This window comes from Chelonoidis abingdonii, chromosome 4 (assembly GCF_003597395.2).
Source record: "Chelonoidis abingdonii isolate Lonesome George chromosome 4, CheloAbing_2.0, whole genome shotgun sequence".
Lineage (NCBI taxonomy): Eukaryota > Metazoa > Chordata > Testudines > Testudinidae > Chelonoidis > Chelonoidis abingdonii.
This window is the reverse complement of record NC_133772.1, coordinates 133,873,021-133,888,486: the sequence shown is the minus strand read 5'-3', so window position 1 is coordinate 133,888,486 and position 15,466 is coordinate 133,873,021. Positions and strand designations below refer to the sequence as shown.

General features: G+C 45.5%; 1 protein-coding gene across 1 annotated transcript in view; it reads left to right on the top strand.

Annotated features, from left to right (window-relative positions):
• Positions 1–8,564: 8,564 nt before the first annotated feature.
• The window catches only part of CKB (creatine kinase B), a 93,915-nt gene continuing 87,013 nt past the window's right edge, over positions 8,565–15,466 (top strand). The window contains exon 1 of the mRNA XM_075065702.1: positions 8,565–8,569. The gene's annotated coding sequence lies outside the window, so the exon portion shown is untranslated. The remainder of the gene's footprint in view (positions 8,570–15,466) is intronic.

Genomic DNA, 15,466 nt, shown 5'->3' with positions numbered 1-15,466 from the left:
CTGTTTCATAGAGAAATGTGGCCTGCACAGACTATGGGTACCACAATGCATGCTCCATTTTGACTTAAATGGTAAGGAACTTAGCCCAAGATGGAGCATTACTGCAATTTTTGTGAACTGCCTTTCAATAGTCTGTTTCATTTTATGCAAAATACAGGCTGCCCACAGTTAGGCAAAGTGTGGTTGTTCTTGCTGCAGGTCCTCGGTTGCTGTTTAGGATAAAAAGTCAGCGGATTGCTGTAGTCTTCATAATTATAATTAATTGGTGCAGGAAAACTCAGTTGAGATGCAGTATCTAACTTTCAGCAAGGTCCTGGCATTTTTACCCAGCCTTCTGAGCTTCTCACAATAAGGTCCAAATAGCTTGCCCCAGACAGTGAAGTGAATCTATGGCCGGAAATCCTACTGGTTCCCAGTGCTGTGCTTCTAGCTTTAGGTCAGGCAGTCATCAAGCTTTTCATAACAGGGACCACATTTTGATAGTCATTTATTTATTTTGATTTACAACATACAAAAAATAGGGAGCGATTGTCTAACAGGCCACCTCCCTTCCTAGTCAAGATCACCTAGATCACCTCCCCTCCCATTCATGATTGTATATATTACTGTAGCAACTACAACAGTTGCATATATGGAAGAGTATCTTCAGGACACCTATAAGTTTATTAAATATTTTGCTAAACACAACAGGCACTTTGAAAAAAAGTAATCACTTAGGTTCTTCATTTTGTATCCCTTTCATGCCTCTTCTGATCCTCTTTCTCCTGATCATGTTCCTCTGCTGCTTGGTCCCCGTCTCCACCTCTCCACTACATGTGATTCATTGGCTCCCCTGCCCTAGCCACCCACTACTCTTATTCCACTGTTACAGTGCCTGTGATCTCTGAGGCCAGCTCCAGTTTCCTCCTTTGTCTCCTAGAGCAGGAAGGCTGGCTCCACCTCCTTGTGGCCAGCTGCTTTTATAGATCTCCAGTTTCTTTTTTGCAATGAAAGGTCTTAACACCCGTAGAGGCAGCTGGAAACAAGCAGGAGAGCCGGCACCATGTAACCCAAGGGTAGGCAACCTATGGCACGTGTGCCGAAGGCGGCATGCGAGCTGATTTTCAATGGCACTCACACTGCCCGGGTCCTGGCCACTGGTCCGGGGGGGCTCTGCATTTTAATTTAATTTAAATGGAGCTTCTTAAACATTTTGAAACCTTGTTTACTTTACATACAACAATAATTTAGTTACATATTATAGACTTACAGAAAGAGACCTGCTAAAAAAGTTAAAATGTATGACTGGCACACGAAACCTTAAATTAGAGTGAATAAATGAAGACTCGGCACATCACTTCTGAAAGGTTGCTGACCCTTGAAATAACCAATCACCTTTCTGTGGACCACCAGCAAGTGCAGTATCTGAGAACTACTGCACTAGACCATACAGTCTCCTCCTCTACAGAATCTTTCCTGCTGGGGCTTAAGCATTGTCTGCCCTGGAGCCCATATCTCCACTTGCTTGATTCTAGATATTGAAAACCATGGTGCTCATCCTCCATTCCAGAGAGCAGGTTATAAGTATTTTCTTACCAGACTGAAGCCAAGGTATCTGTAAATCAGGTGGCAGGAGGCTTCATGCAACAAGCAGCCTGAACCTCCTGCCTGGCGATACCCAGTGCATCACCTTGGAGCTAGCAATTTTGGCTTGCCAGCTGTATAAGTAAGAGCTCTATTGTGCCTGTCAGGTATAGCTCTGTGTTATGGGGTGGGGCATAGGCACACTGCTCCATGGAAGCTCTAGGAAGCAAGCTCATCTGTCTACATTTCCAAACAGCCCATCACTGTAGTGCCTCAGAGTCCCTTGGTGTGTTATGGGAGTGCCCTTGCTACTATTCCTTTTCACAGGGTGCTTGGCTCTGTTCCTTGCCCACAGTCCCTGCCTCCTTTGGCCAATGTGTGCCCCCCAAGGGCTGCACAGAGTGAGTAAGCCTGTGCTTCATAGATTGTAGGGATAACTCAGTGGTTTGAGCATTAGCCTACTGAACCCAGGATTGTGAGTTCAATCCTTGAGGGGGACCATTTAGAGATCTGGGCCAAAAAGTTGTCTGGGGAGTGGTCCTGCTTTAAGCAGGGGGTTGGACTAGATGACCTTCTGAGGTCCCTTCCAACCCTGATATTCTATGATTCTCTACAGTACTGACACCCTTGCATGGGGTTTGTGGGTGGGCAGATCCTTGTATTACCCCTGCCTCCCCCAACTATGCAACCATGTAAGAGCCCATCAGAATGTGGCCCCAAATAATCTCTCTATTTAAAGTAATAGATGTAAAATGCTTGTGTAGAACAAAGCTTATGAGGTTTGTTTAAAATGGGGCTTTTGCTGCTGAATTAAAGTGCAATGATGACCTATTTCATTGCTTTTGGTGCTATTCTAGTAGCCATTATATATGGAGTGGAAAAGGAGACGGACATCTATTCTCGTTTAGCACTGTTCTCAGTCCTGACTTTGAAATGTCCTAGTCCTAGTACAATTGAAGTGAAATGTTCTTTCAGCAATTCTGGATTTCACTGCTCTTTAAAGTCAAAGGGAGGCACAAGGCAGCAAAGGAAGAGGCACACTTATATTGAAGTAATTTGAGGATTCAGTCCCACTTAATAATATTGCAGCAAGCTGCCTTTAGCCAGAGCTGCTGCAAATACTTACCCAATATTCAAATCAGCACGAGAAAGGGACAGGACTTCTGGGATTTTGTGTACATAGTTATTCGGCTGCCATTAAAGGAGAGGTGAGTCTTTTTTATCGAACACTAATGGGGGTCTGTTTGTCATAGTTCACAACAGTCTGGAGGGCTGTGTGTCACCTTTCGGGAAACTGCAAAAAATTAGGTCAATCAGTATCAGCACAATCCAACAAAGCACGCAAGGAAGAGGAGGGGACCAGCCATTTCATTTAAGGAGGGACAGGTTTATGCTTTGGTAGCATATGCACTCAGGGACCAAAGGCCTTGCCAGCGGTTGGGCTATAGCAATACAAAGTCTTCTGCTGTGTCTGAAAAAAGAACGAGAAGTACTTATGGAACCTTACAGACTAACAAACTTATTTGGGCATAAGCTTTCGTGGGCTAAAACCCCACTTCTTTAGATGCATGCAGTGGCAAATACTGTAGGAAGATACATATATACACAGAGAACATGAAAAAATTGGGGTTGCCATACCAACTCCAATGAGACTAATAAATTAAAGTGGGCTATTATCAGCAGGAGAAAAAAATGTTTGTACTGATAATCAGGATCATCCATTTCAAACAGTTGACAAAAAGGTGTGAATAACAGTAGGGGAAAATTAGCATGGGGAAATAGTTTTTTATTTGTGTAATGACCCAGCCACTCCCAGTCTTTATTCAAGCCTAATTTAATGGTGTCCAGTTTGCAAATTAATCCTAGTTCTGCAGTTTCTCGTTGGAGTCTGTTTTTGAAGTTTTTTTGTTGAAGAATTGCAACTTCTAGGTCTGCAATTGAGTGTCCAGGGAGGTTGAAGTGTTCTCCTATTGTTTGTTTTAATGTTATAATTCTTGATGTCTGATTTGTGCCCATTTATTTTTTGTGTGTAGAGACTGTCCGGCTTGGCCAATGTATATGGCAGAGGGGCATTGCTGGCACATGATGGCATATATCACATTGGTATATCCCCTGATGGTGTGGCTGATGTGATTAGGTCTTATGATAGTGTTCCTTGAATAGATATATGGACAGAATTGGCAATGGACTTTGTTGCAAGGATAGGTTCCTTGGTTAGTGTTTTTGTTGTGTGGAAGAAAATGCAGTCTGCACCCTTAGGTTGTTTGCAACATGTCAGAGACAGTTTATTCTCAAGCAATTGGAAGGGTGAGAGTGTGCATGGACAGGGATTCCCCCTTCCTAGGTAGGTCTCCGCCAGATAAACAATTAGGGCAAGCATGTATACCTTTTGTTAGACAAGAGAGGAACGCAGACTGTAGCAAGAACTAGTTGAGAAAAGTAAGATATCAGGAAGGAATATGTACAAACAAGACGCGATTGTTGATCATTATTGTATGCAACAACTGCTTGAAAATAAACTGTCTCTGACAAGTTGCAAACAACCTAAGAGTGAAGACTGAGTTTTCTTCCACAGTTGTGTGGTGTGTGATTGCCAGTGAGTATTTGCTTCAGGTTGGGGGGCTGTCTGTAAGCAAGGACTAGCCTGTCTCCCAAGATCTGTGAGAGTGAGGGATCGTCCTTCAGGATAGATGTAGATCCTTGATGATGCCCTGGAGAGGTTTTAGTTTGGGGTTGAAGGTGACGGCTAGTGGCATTCTGTTATTTTCTTCATTGGGTCTGTCCTGTAGTAGGTGACTTCTGGGTACTCTTCTGGCTCTGTCAATCTGTTTCTTCACTTCAGCAAGTAGGTATTGTCTTTTTAAGAATGCTTGACAGAAATTTTTTAGGTGTTTATCTCTGTCTGAGGGATTGGAGCAAATGTGGTTGCATCTTAGAGCTTGGCTGTAGACAATGGATCGTGTGATGTGGTCTGGATGAAAGTTGGAGGCTGCTGTAGGTAAGTCTAGCAGGCCGTAGGTTTCTGGTATAGGGTGGTGTTTATGTGACCATCGCTTATTAGCACTCTAGTGTCCAGGAAGTGGATCTCTTGTGTGGACTGGTCCAGGTTGAGGTTGATGGTGGGATGGAAATCGTCGTAATCATGGTGGAATTTCTCAAGGGTTTCTTTTCCATGGGTCCAGATGATGAAGATGTCATCAATGTAGTGCAAATAGAATAGGGGCGTTAAGGGATGAGAGCTGAGGAAGCGTCTGATGAAGTGGGTTTAGTCCATGAAAGCTTATGCCCAAATAAATTTGTTAGTCTCTAAGGTGCCACAAGTACTTCTTGTTCATTTTTCTAATACAGACTAACATGGCTACCACTCTGAAACCTGCCTTGTTTGGGTGATACAATACACCGCTACCTCGATATAACGCCACCCAATATAACACGAATTTGGCTATAATGCGATAAAGCAGTGCTTTGGGGGCAGGGGGGTCTGCATAATCCAGTGGATCAAAGCAAGTTCAATATAATGCGGTTTCACCTATAACACGGTAAGATTTTTTGGCTCCCAAGGACAGTGTTATATCGAGGTAGAGGTGTATTAACACTGACAAATGGGCCGGGGACAATGGGAATGTTTGTGATATTAGAGGCTGACTGGAACATAAAGGGCCATTGTTCTGTCTATTCAGCACAGGCCTGTATTTGAGACAGGACAGAACTCATAGGAAACAGCCCGCACCCCCTTTGGAGGGGCTCTCACCCACAGGTTAGCCAGTATGGGGCACTCAGTAGGCCAGAGGGACACCAAATGTGAGCAGCCTCCATGTATGTGTGTGGGTGGGTGCGGGACAGGAAGACCTCTCCCATGCAATAGCCAGCTATAATTTGGCCTTTAGTGTGGTTACAAGTATAGGACCTATCCCTGATCTATGCTGCATGGGTGGATTCACTGGAAGAGAGTATTGGAGGGAGCCAATCCTTGCTGTAGCAGCAGGCCAGGGTTCACACCAAGAGCTCAAGACAGGAAATTGGCTATTGTGCTGAATGGTAACCCATTGCCTCCAGGAAGGGTACTCTGCTGGCTGGAGGGATGTGCCCCCCACAGCTGGTTGGCATGCAAGTTACCATCTGCAGCACATGTGATGAGTGTGGCGCATGAGGGAGGTGGGGTGCGGCAGGGCATGCTGTATCTTTTCAAAAGAGCAGCAGAGTGCAGTTGATCACCTGGTACAGCTGCCTCCAGCTCTGTGGCAGCAGCACAGCTCTTCTAACTGAGGGGAGGTCTGTGCTGCACTTGCTCTCCCTGCTAGCGCAGCTCCTACCAGGAAAATCAGGCTTTGCCTGGGATAAACACACACACACCTTTGTTTACAAAAAATCATGAATAATTAATGGTCATCAACATTGCACTAAAGTAGGTAACAAGCAACAACAAATACAGAGGGCACTCACTCACCAGTGTAACCAGCCCATGCAAGACCTGCTCCTGCTTGCATTGAAGTCAGTGGGACTGTTGCCAGTGAGTTCCATCTGAGCAGGAGTATGTTGCTGGGTAGTACATGTCAGTGTCTAATGTCAAAAGCCCGTGACTTAAGTTTGCAAAAGTAACTAATGATTTTGGGTGCCCAACTTGTGTCACCTTAAAGGCGCCTGATTTTCAGAGGGTGGGTGCTCAGCACTTTCTGCCAGGGAGGTGCATTTAAGGTGTCTCAAGCTGGACACCCCAAAACAGAGACCACCCCAAATCACTAGTCACTTTTGTAAATTTAGGCTTTTAGGTTCTAATAAGACATGAAATCATGGATAAGGGAGAGGTTGTTTTGACATGCCCAGTCTGCAAGTTGTTCACCGTTGGTGTCAACCTCCTTAAAGCTCCAATCTGTGTGATGGCTGTTGAAGTCTCTGACATAGACAGCCGGGTGTGGCAGGCTTGGTTGAACCTGTCGGTTCCAGCTGACACTTGGAGGCCTGTAAACATTTGCCAGCCAGAAACACCAACCTGGATGGTGTCACAGAATACAGTAAACATCAGCTGAATGGCATCTGCAATATCAGATTGAACGTACATGGCTTGGTCGTGCTTTGAGTGTGCCACATAGCACAGCAGATCAAAACCATCGATACTGTAACCGTCTCCAGCCCTGTTCAACCTTTACATCAATGACCTGCCAACAACGGAATCACAAAAGTTCTTTTATGTAGGCTCGGACATTTCACGAGCTTGGTGCCACCTTAAGCCAGGACATGATAAAGTTAGTTGACTACTGTAAGACTTGGCGCCTCCAGCCAAGTGTCATAAAAACAGTCTCCAGTTTGTTCCATCTTCATCACACCAGTGCAAACTGAGAACTGGCTGTTTAACTGAATGGTCAGAAGGCAAAGCATGAAGTAGAACTGGTCTATTTAGGTGTGACCTTACACCGCACACTGAGTTACCATACCCACCTGAAGAAGACAGTAGCTAAAGTTAAGACATGCAACAATCTTCTTGGCAAGCTGGCAGGTTCGTCATGGGGTGCTCCTGCTCCAACTTTATGGATGTCAGTGCTTGCCACCTTGTATTCGGTGGCGGAGTACCGTGCACTAGTTTGGAGTTGATTGTCATAGACCAAACTGGTGGATATGCAGTTACATGCCACGATACCCATCATCTCCGGCACCTTGTGTCCGACTCCAGACCCAAGGCTTCCAGTTCTGAGCAATAGTGCTCCTCCTCATATCAGACAAGAGGTTGCCACTGGAAAGTTACTGGAAAAAGTACGCGCCAACCGAAGCCTACCACTGCACAATGATCTTTTTAAACTACCAGCTGCACATTTGCCATCACGTTGCCTATTATGGTCTCATCCGCCACACCAGGATGTTAGGGTGGAAACACTCTGGAGAGAGGAATGGGTATCCATTATAATCCCCACCCAGTCCCTTGTCGCTGACCCCACAATTTGCCTGCCTGGTTTTGACCTGCCCCATCGCCAATGGTCCCTGTTGAACAGGTTCTGGACCAGGCAAGGTCTCTGTGCAGTATCGCTGGGGCCTTCGTGACAGCCCTTTGTGCAGCTGTGGCACAGCACAGACGATGATGCACACTATTGATGAATGCCTGCTGACTAGGTTCAGTGGTGGCCTAGAAGAACTGCATCATGCCACTGAAGATGCCATCGCTTGGCTAGACAACTATGCACATGCTAAATAAATAATAAATGAAATAAGAAGATAATTCATACACACTCCCAGCCCCTAATTGTACATACATCTATCATCACTTTCCATTCAGAGATCTCAAAGTGCTATATGAACGTTAGCTAACTGATATAATTCTGTGACTGGATGTGGATTGGCAAGCTCGCTTGGCACTGTAGACATAGCAAAGTATGATAAGTGTTTCTCTTCCAGGGGTATTTTCAGAGCACTGACATTGCTAATACAGTTTGAGAGTCTCTTATATACGAGGTTACTCAATTGTCTGTCAGATATAGCTAGCAGCATTGTTTCAGCTTCCCTCTGAAGATTATTCCATTGCCTATGGTTCACCTTTGTGAGGGATTTTTTCCTAACATTGTGTCTGAACAATCTTACATTTTCCAGCTTCTGTTGCATCTTGACTTATTCTCATTTGTCTGCCCTGGATAATTCCTTGGTTTTGTTAGTATTTTTGTATATAGTTCCGTCCCTTCTTTACACTCTGTTCTCTAAGAGGAACACATTAAATCCATTCAAATTGTCCTTGCAGGACATGTCCTCCACCCACATCTTATTCTTTTTTTCCGCCCCCTTCCCTTCTGAGGCTCCATCCAGGTTGTCAATGTGCCAATGTGTTATGGAGCCCCTACTGGAGTAGGTTCAGGCTCCTCTAAAAGCTGCAGCTAGCACAGACACCTCACAGCAATTGTTTTGCATCAACATCCCTTTAAAGCATTTGGAAAAAAATGTCAAGCAGATAACTCCCAGAGCCATGACATGTCTTGTCAGTTTCACAAGAGATGACAGCCCACTGTACTTGAACTGAACAGGAGCTGCTGGCACTTAAACTGAAACTAATTGCTGCAGTACATTTGGGCCTGGAATGAAACTGATAAAGCTGAAGCCAGCCTAGAAAGTAATCAGATTGGCAAATCTACTTGAGTGTAATTTATTGACCTCTCTTCAGCCAAAATTTCAGCTTCTTTATTCCCTTTTTAGCACTCCAGGCAACCCCAAAACTTTTACGGCATTAAGACTGATAATTGCATATGGTATGAATATGTATTTTAAAGGCTGAATTCTGGAATGACTCTGTGTACAACCTCTATAGGTGGGCTTGCAGGACTGTGCCTGCCATGGATCATATTGCATTGATTATTTCTGGAGTGGAAGGGCTGTGGTTGGCTGTAACAGTTTTTCCATTTCTGTTCTTCATGGACACCATTGGTCTCAAAATTCAGCCTCAAGTTCCCACATTGCAGCCACCACCCTTCTAGTCAAGGCAATCTAAGTTAGGATTCCTTTCTGAGTCTCTTAATTAACATGGCTCCTTAATTGTCTGGAATGGTCTGTTTTATGTTACTCATGTTTAATAGGGTTGTGCCCAGGGGCCTAATGAGAATGGGACTTGATTGTTTTAGACACTGTACAAATATAGAATAAGAAACACTCCCTGCCCCCAAAAGCTTACACTTTAAATAGACACAACAGACAAAGGGTAAGGGGGAAAACAGGAAAGAAGACAGATCACCATGATGGCAGCAAACACTCTTAGTTCCACAGTGTTTTGGTTTTATTTTACTTTAAAAAAAACTAAAAAACTAAAAGGCACAGTCTCTTTTCCATGCCCTAAAGAGCCAAAGGTAAGTAAAGTACTTTTACTTCTATGGGGTTCACCATGAATTAAAAAGCATCAGTATAAAGGCTAACAAAAGGATCAGTTTTAACCACATTTACTTTGAAGATGGGCATGAACCAAAAAAGGAGCTGAATACTTGCAATCCAAACCTAGAGCTGAATTTCAGTTCTATAATGGACCAAACCAGAACCCCAGATCTTGAAATCCTTGAACTTTAGGGAGGATGGTGTGTGTTGTTGCTGGTGGTAGCTGGAAATATGACTTCTGCAATCACAGGGGGATGTTTGTACTGGGGTAGATATACTAGTGAAAGCCTCCAGTATAGGTGCCCTGCAATAATGTAGAATGAGGCTTACTCCAGTTTGAAACAGTTTTACACTGATGCAATGCATCTATGCTGGAAGTGTGCTCAGGTGCAGCTACATTGGGGTTGCTACACCAGAACAAAGATCCAATTTAGTGTTTTCCCTTAATCTGTACTACTCCTTCTCTAAAGAAGTACACACCATTTCCTGCACACCCAGGAAATACCCTCTTCTATGATACAGAGAGGCATTTCCTGCAAGGCAAAATGCAGGTAGCACTGGATGGCTTTTGAAAAGATATTATTGGCTGGAATTTTCATGGAATGTGGCATGATAGGAATTTGCTCCACCTGACTTTGGGAAGAAGATACTTTAACAGCTGTGGGTATAAATAACTTATCAGAGAGAGGAGAGGAAACAAAGATTTTGGTAATTAGAAGAAGACATCTACAGAAGGTTTTCTTAAAGGGCAAATAAATCAACCATGTGCAGCTGGTAAGGAAGGAGAGCACTGATGGAACATTTCAGAATAGACAGGTTCTTTCAGCAAAGATTAATCCAAACCAAAGAAGTTGACAACAGACTTGTCAAGAGGAGAGTGATACTGACCTAGAATGAACATACTGGATTTGACTCTAATTCAAGAATTAGAATCCAGTAGTGATCCTGTTGTTGAAACTGAGATTCATTTCCATAGTTTCAGAACTTTTCCTACATGATCATGTTCTGAGGGAAGGGGATGTCAGATTATATATTATGTTTATCTCCCTGATCAATATATTTTCTTTCATTGTTTTGTTAAATAAATAAGATCCCTTCAATGAACTCCTGGTAGACAGACCCCTGCACCCATTCAGGGGGATGTTAGCTTCAGTGGAGTGCCAGATCAAATGTAAATGAATGAAAACGGGCTTGATGCCAGATTCACTGCAGGTGTAAATGGTCATAGCCCCAGTGAAGTCAATGGAGCTGTGCCCATTATAATCAACTGAGGATGTGGCTCCTAATTCATAGCAGTTACACCCATGGCTAGTCCTTTGTTTGACTTTGTTCAGGCTGACTGTACATATCTTGGTTCTACCTGATCAGACAAATTTGAAGCTATCTAAAAAGATCAGGAAGCATTTTTAATACAAAATGTACATAGAACTATGTCACTCTCGCTAAAGACTATCCAGACACTGCTTACAGTACACAGACTTACCTTTGGCTTGCATGCTGCTTAGATAAACTAAGTGCGTTGCTTAAAACGTTAACAAGGTTGCCCAAGGTTACTGGATATAATAGGAAGTACTGCAAATGTCACAACAGCCCTGCTGTTTACTTCTGCTATCAATACAACCCATTTGTCTGAATTTCTGTACTCTGGCTGATATTGACTCGCTACAGTAACCGAAACAATGAAAAAGTGATAGTATAATTGATACATAGGTTACCAGACAAGTACTATCTCCAAGGAGAAAAATCAGGGAAGTGAAACACCATTGATTATGCTGCCATCTGAGAGGCAGGTACCTTGAAGGCAAACAACTAACCCTGACTCAGTTTCTTGAAAAAATAAGTTCTAGGCAGCAGCAGTAGTGGGATCAATCAATCACTTAGTTGCATCCTGAGCTGATTAAAAAAAATGTTACTTCCAAGCTGCTTGGTCATAATGAACTCAGAGGACAAAAATGCAGCTGTCTCTTTTTAGTCAAGAAGTTATTTGAGGATGTGAAGATTTGTTTTGTATGAAAACTCTTGGAGACTGTGGCTATCTAAGTATCACCAGATAAAGTCAATCTAAGGCCCTGCTGCATTTTTAAAATACTATGAGCTCTGTAACTGCATATTTAGCACAGGGGGAAATGGAGCACTCTCCTCATGTATGGAGTATATATATTTCAATCCCCCCTTAATACACGTTTCCCTTGGAGACTTTCAATGATAACCTCTTCACCTCTGCCTCACTTCAAAGCTGCCTCTCCTACCTTCCTTCCCTCCCTTCTCTGACCAATCTCCCTTCCCTTGTCTTTAATCTGCTTCTAGCTAGCCCCTCCTCAAAAATATTCAGGGCACTAATATGCCATTTGCCAACACTGGATTGATTGCATGGTTTGTATGTTTTTCCCGCCCTATCCTTTGTCTGTCTTTTCTGTTTTGTAAGCTCTTCAGAGCAGGAGACAGTCTGCTACTCTGTGTTTGTGCAGTGCCTAGAGCAGTAGGGCCCAATCTTGGTTGTTCCCTTGGCACTATAGTAATAAACAGGATGAATAATCTGCCAGAGAAACAAATCTTAATAAGAATGGAATTATCAGTAATGCCTCAGTGATTTAGGAGCTTAGCCTTTCAGTGAGACTCATGCTCTTAGTCACATGAGTGCTGTTGAAAATGCCACCCTATATAAATAAATCATACCAGCTTGGATTCTTCTTTGGCAGACTGATGCCTGTACTGACCCAGGAGAGGCAAGTATTGCATAGTGCCAAACTCACTGTCAGTGCTCATGCATAATAAAGAATATCGCACTCGCACTCCTAAGCATTCCATGGGCTTGCCATGTGGAAAATGCTAGTCTTTATAGGGTTAAGATAAGCCACCAGCACTTTTTTAATAAGGTAAATAATGGCAGGGCTACACTACCCAGGAAAAACACTGCCTCTTTCCATGATGACTGTACTTTCTACTCAGAACAGTGTGTTCATGCATGCCACACATTTTATCCCCCTTCTGAAACAGAATCTACTGTACATAAGCAAAACTTGAAGAGCAGATGTGAACTGTGCAATTCTTGATATAAAGTTCCTTACCACTGCAGATTTTCTATGATAATAGCCCCAAACATGGTAGTCAGGGCCCCCAGTATGCTGCAATTTGTGGGAAATCTACTCCTTGATGCAGAATTGTGCTTTAGAATCCAAGCTTTCCTTTGCATAAAACTGATTTAGTTCTCATTGTTGCAAAGTCTTCAAAAATATGAACTGAGTGTAAGCAAATTCAACCTTCTCTTTCTGAGTCTGCAAAAAGCCTGAGAGAATAGTTCTCAAAGCTGTGAGCTGTCCTACCCATCTCAGTTTGTTGACCTCAAAACCTCTCTGTGAGTGTAAATATCAGTGCTGTCAACTTTTTCCACTGGTGATCATTTTAGCAGATCCATCCAACCAGTGCACTTATCTCACATTTCTGGGTGCTACATGTCCCAGCTGTCTCATACTCAGCTGTCAAAGCCCCAGTCTTCACTGATCACAATTATGTGTTGTCCAGACACAAATCTTTGACACTGAAAAAGTAGACAGAAAAAAAAAAAATCAAACTGAACACAGGGGCTGCTGCACTGACTATATTACACGTTTTCATATAAAATTCAATATAAATCCCCATTTATATTTAAAAGGAACCTGGAAGGAATTTCAATTCTTCAGTGTTGGCTGTCTGAGAAACCAAGAAGTTTTGCCACCAAATTTAGGTCCAGCTTGTTGCAAAATACTTGGGGCCTTGCAATAATAACACTGTTGCAAGGGGTTGCAATTGCGCCTGACTCTTTGGGCCATCCACAGCCCCATGACACACACCCTCAAGGGCCAGAAACATTCTAGTCCAGCATTCTTTGAATTGGAAGGAAGCTCTAGTCTGCTCCTCACAGGGATTAATAGTTAAAAGGTCATTGTCAGGTCCTGTAAATGAAAGCAAGGTACAACCCCCCTGAATTGGGGATAGACTCAGACTTTAAGGCCAGAAAGAATCATCAGCATCATCTAGTCTGACCTCCTGCCAGGGCCGGTGCAACCATTTAGGCGAACTAGGCGGTTGCCTAGGGCGCCAAGATTTGGGGGCACCAAAAAGCGGCGCCCCCCCAAATTTTTTTAAATGGTTGAGCAGCCGCTGCTGCTGGATAGGTAGTCTGAGCTGCCGGCTGCAGCAGCTGCCTGCAGCAGGCAGCCCAGGGCGTCCCCCGGGTCAGGGCGCCGCCGTGGCAGCCTGGCAGCCTAGGGCGCCCCCAGGGTCAGTGCGCTGCTGCGGCAGCCCAGCAGCCCAGGGCACACCCTGGGTCAGGCCGCCGCGGCGGCAGCCTGGCCCCAGGCCCCCCAAGATCAGGTGCCCGCCACACGCAGCCCGGCACCCAGGGCGCCCTCCGGGGTCAGTGCACCGCGCTGCAGCCCGGCAGCAGGCCCGGGGTCATCTGCGCCCGCTGCAGCCAGGCAGCCAGGACCCCTGGGTCCGATGCCGGCTGGCCGCAGCCCAGAGTTCGGGCGCCGCGGCGCACTGACCAGGGATCCCTGAGCTGACAGGCAGAGGCTCAAATCCCTCCCCCTCCCAAGCAGGGGCTCCAGCCTCGCAATTTTTCTCGTTGCCGCGCGGCAGCCCGGTGGCTGGGCAAGAGCTGTGGCAGCTCTGCTTAGAGGCATGTGGCAGGAGCCCTGTGATCGGCGGCGCGACACAGGGCTTCACTTCTGGAGGGGAAGCGCAGCTGCCCCCGGCTCAGCCTCCATTAGCCCCTGGGGGGGGACAAGGGGCAGCGAGAAGAAAAGAGCCTCAGCAGTGGTCTGGTGGAGCGGAGGATAAAAAGAGGAACCCCAACGCTCATGCACTGGCAAGGTAAGCAAGTGCCTCCCTAGGTCGGCCTCAGGTGTCTGTGCTCCTGCCCCCTTGGTCCTTGCTGTCCTGCTCCTGCTCCTTGTGCCTGGACAGAATGGAGCAGAACAGCAGCCTGCAGAGTTGACGCTCCAGTGCCCCCCAGGCACCCCCCTGACCCCATCCCCGCCACAGCCTTGACCCAGCTCCGAGCCCAGATCCCTCTGAGCTGGAAACCCCCTCCGACCCCATCCCCCCCACACCCTGACCCCAAGCTCTGAGCCCAGTCCCTTCTGAGCTGGAACCCCTCGGACCCCATCCCCCACAGCCCTGACCCCCAGCTCCGAGCCCAAGTCTTTGAGCTGGAAACCCCTGCGACCCCATCCCCCCACAGCCCTGACCACCCAGCTCCGAGCCCAGTCCCTCTGAGCTGAAACCCGTGACCCCATCTCCCCACAGCCCTGACCCCACAGTGACAGATAGTGTCCCTAACACAGTTATTGCTCTTCGCATCCTCTTGACTCCTCCAGTTTCTTGGCCAGTGGTGAGCGAAGCTTCTTGAAGCTCAAGTTGATAAAAACATACCTGGCGAACATGCAATGTTGCAACATAAGAAACTTGTTGGGCTATCACCTGTCACTAGAACATGACATTGCTCACAGCATTGACTTGGAGGAACTTGTTTCTAAATTTGCTGAACTTAAAGCGCGGAAACATAAATTCTAAATTATAACATGTTACTCTGTGACCGTGTATTGTGTATAATGTATGTGATTTGGAGGCGGGGGGCGCAAGATGGAAATTTCGCCTAGGGCACAAAATATCCTTGCACTGGCCCTGCCTCCTGCACATTGAAGGCCACTGAACCTCATCCACCCACTCCTGCAATAGGCCCATAACCTTGCTGGAAAAGATCACTGGACTACCTCTGAAAGCATTGCTTGGGTACAGAGAGAATCCTGAACAGCAGAGCCGGCATAGTAAGACTGGCACTGCATCAGTACAAGGGGTTCTCCTAGGCAGGTCCCTTCTGCTGCTTCCAAGTGTCATGAGGATCACTGTCTGCTGGCTGGACAACTGCAATGCCTGGTCTGTCAGTCTGGACAGTTTTATATCTTCAGGGAACACTACTGTGCAGCTTCTCTGGAAGGAATTGGGGTCTCAGTCCAGTTCTTAATGGACAGATGTCCATATCACATCACAAAACACATTGTTGCAAGTGCCATTAACTGGTACC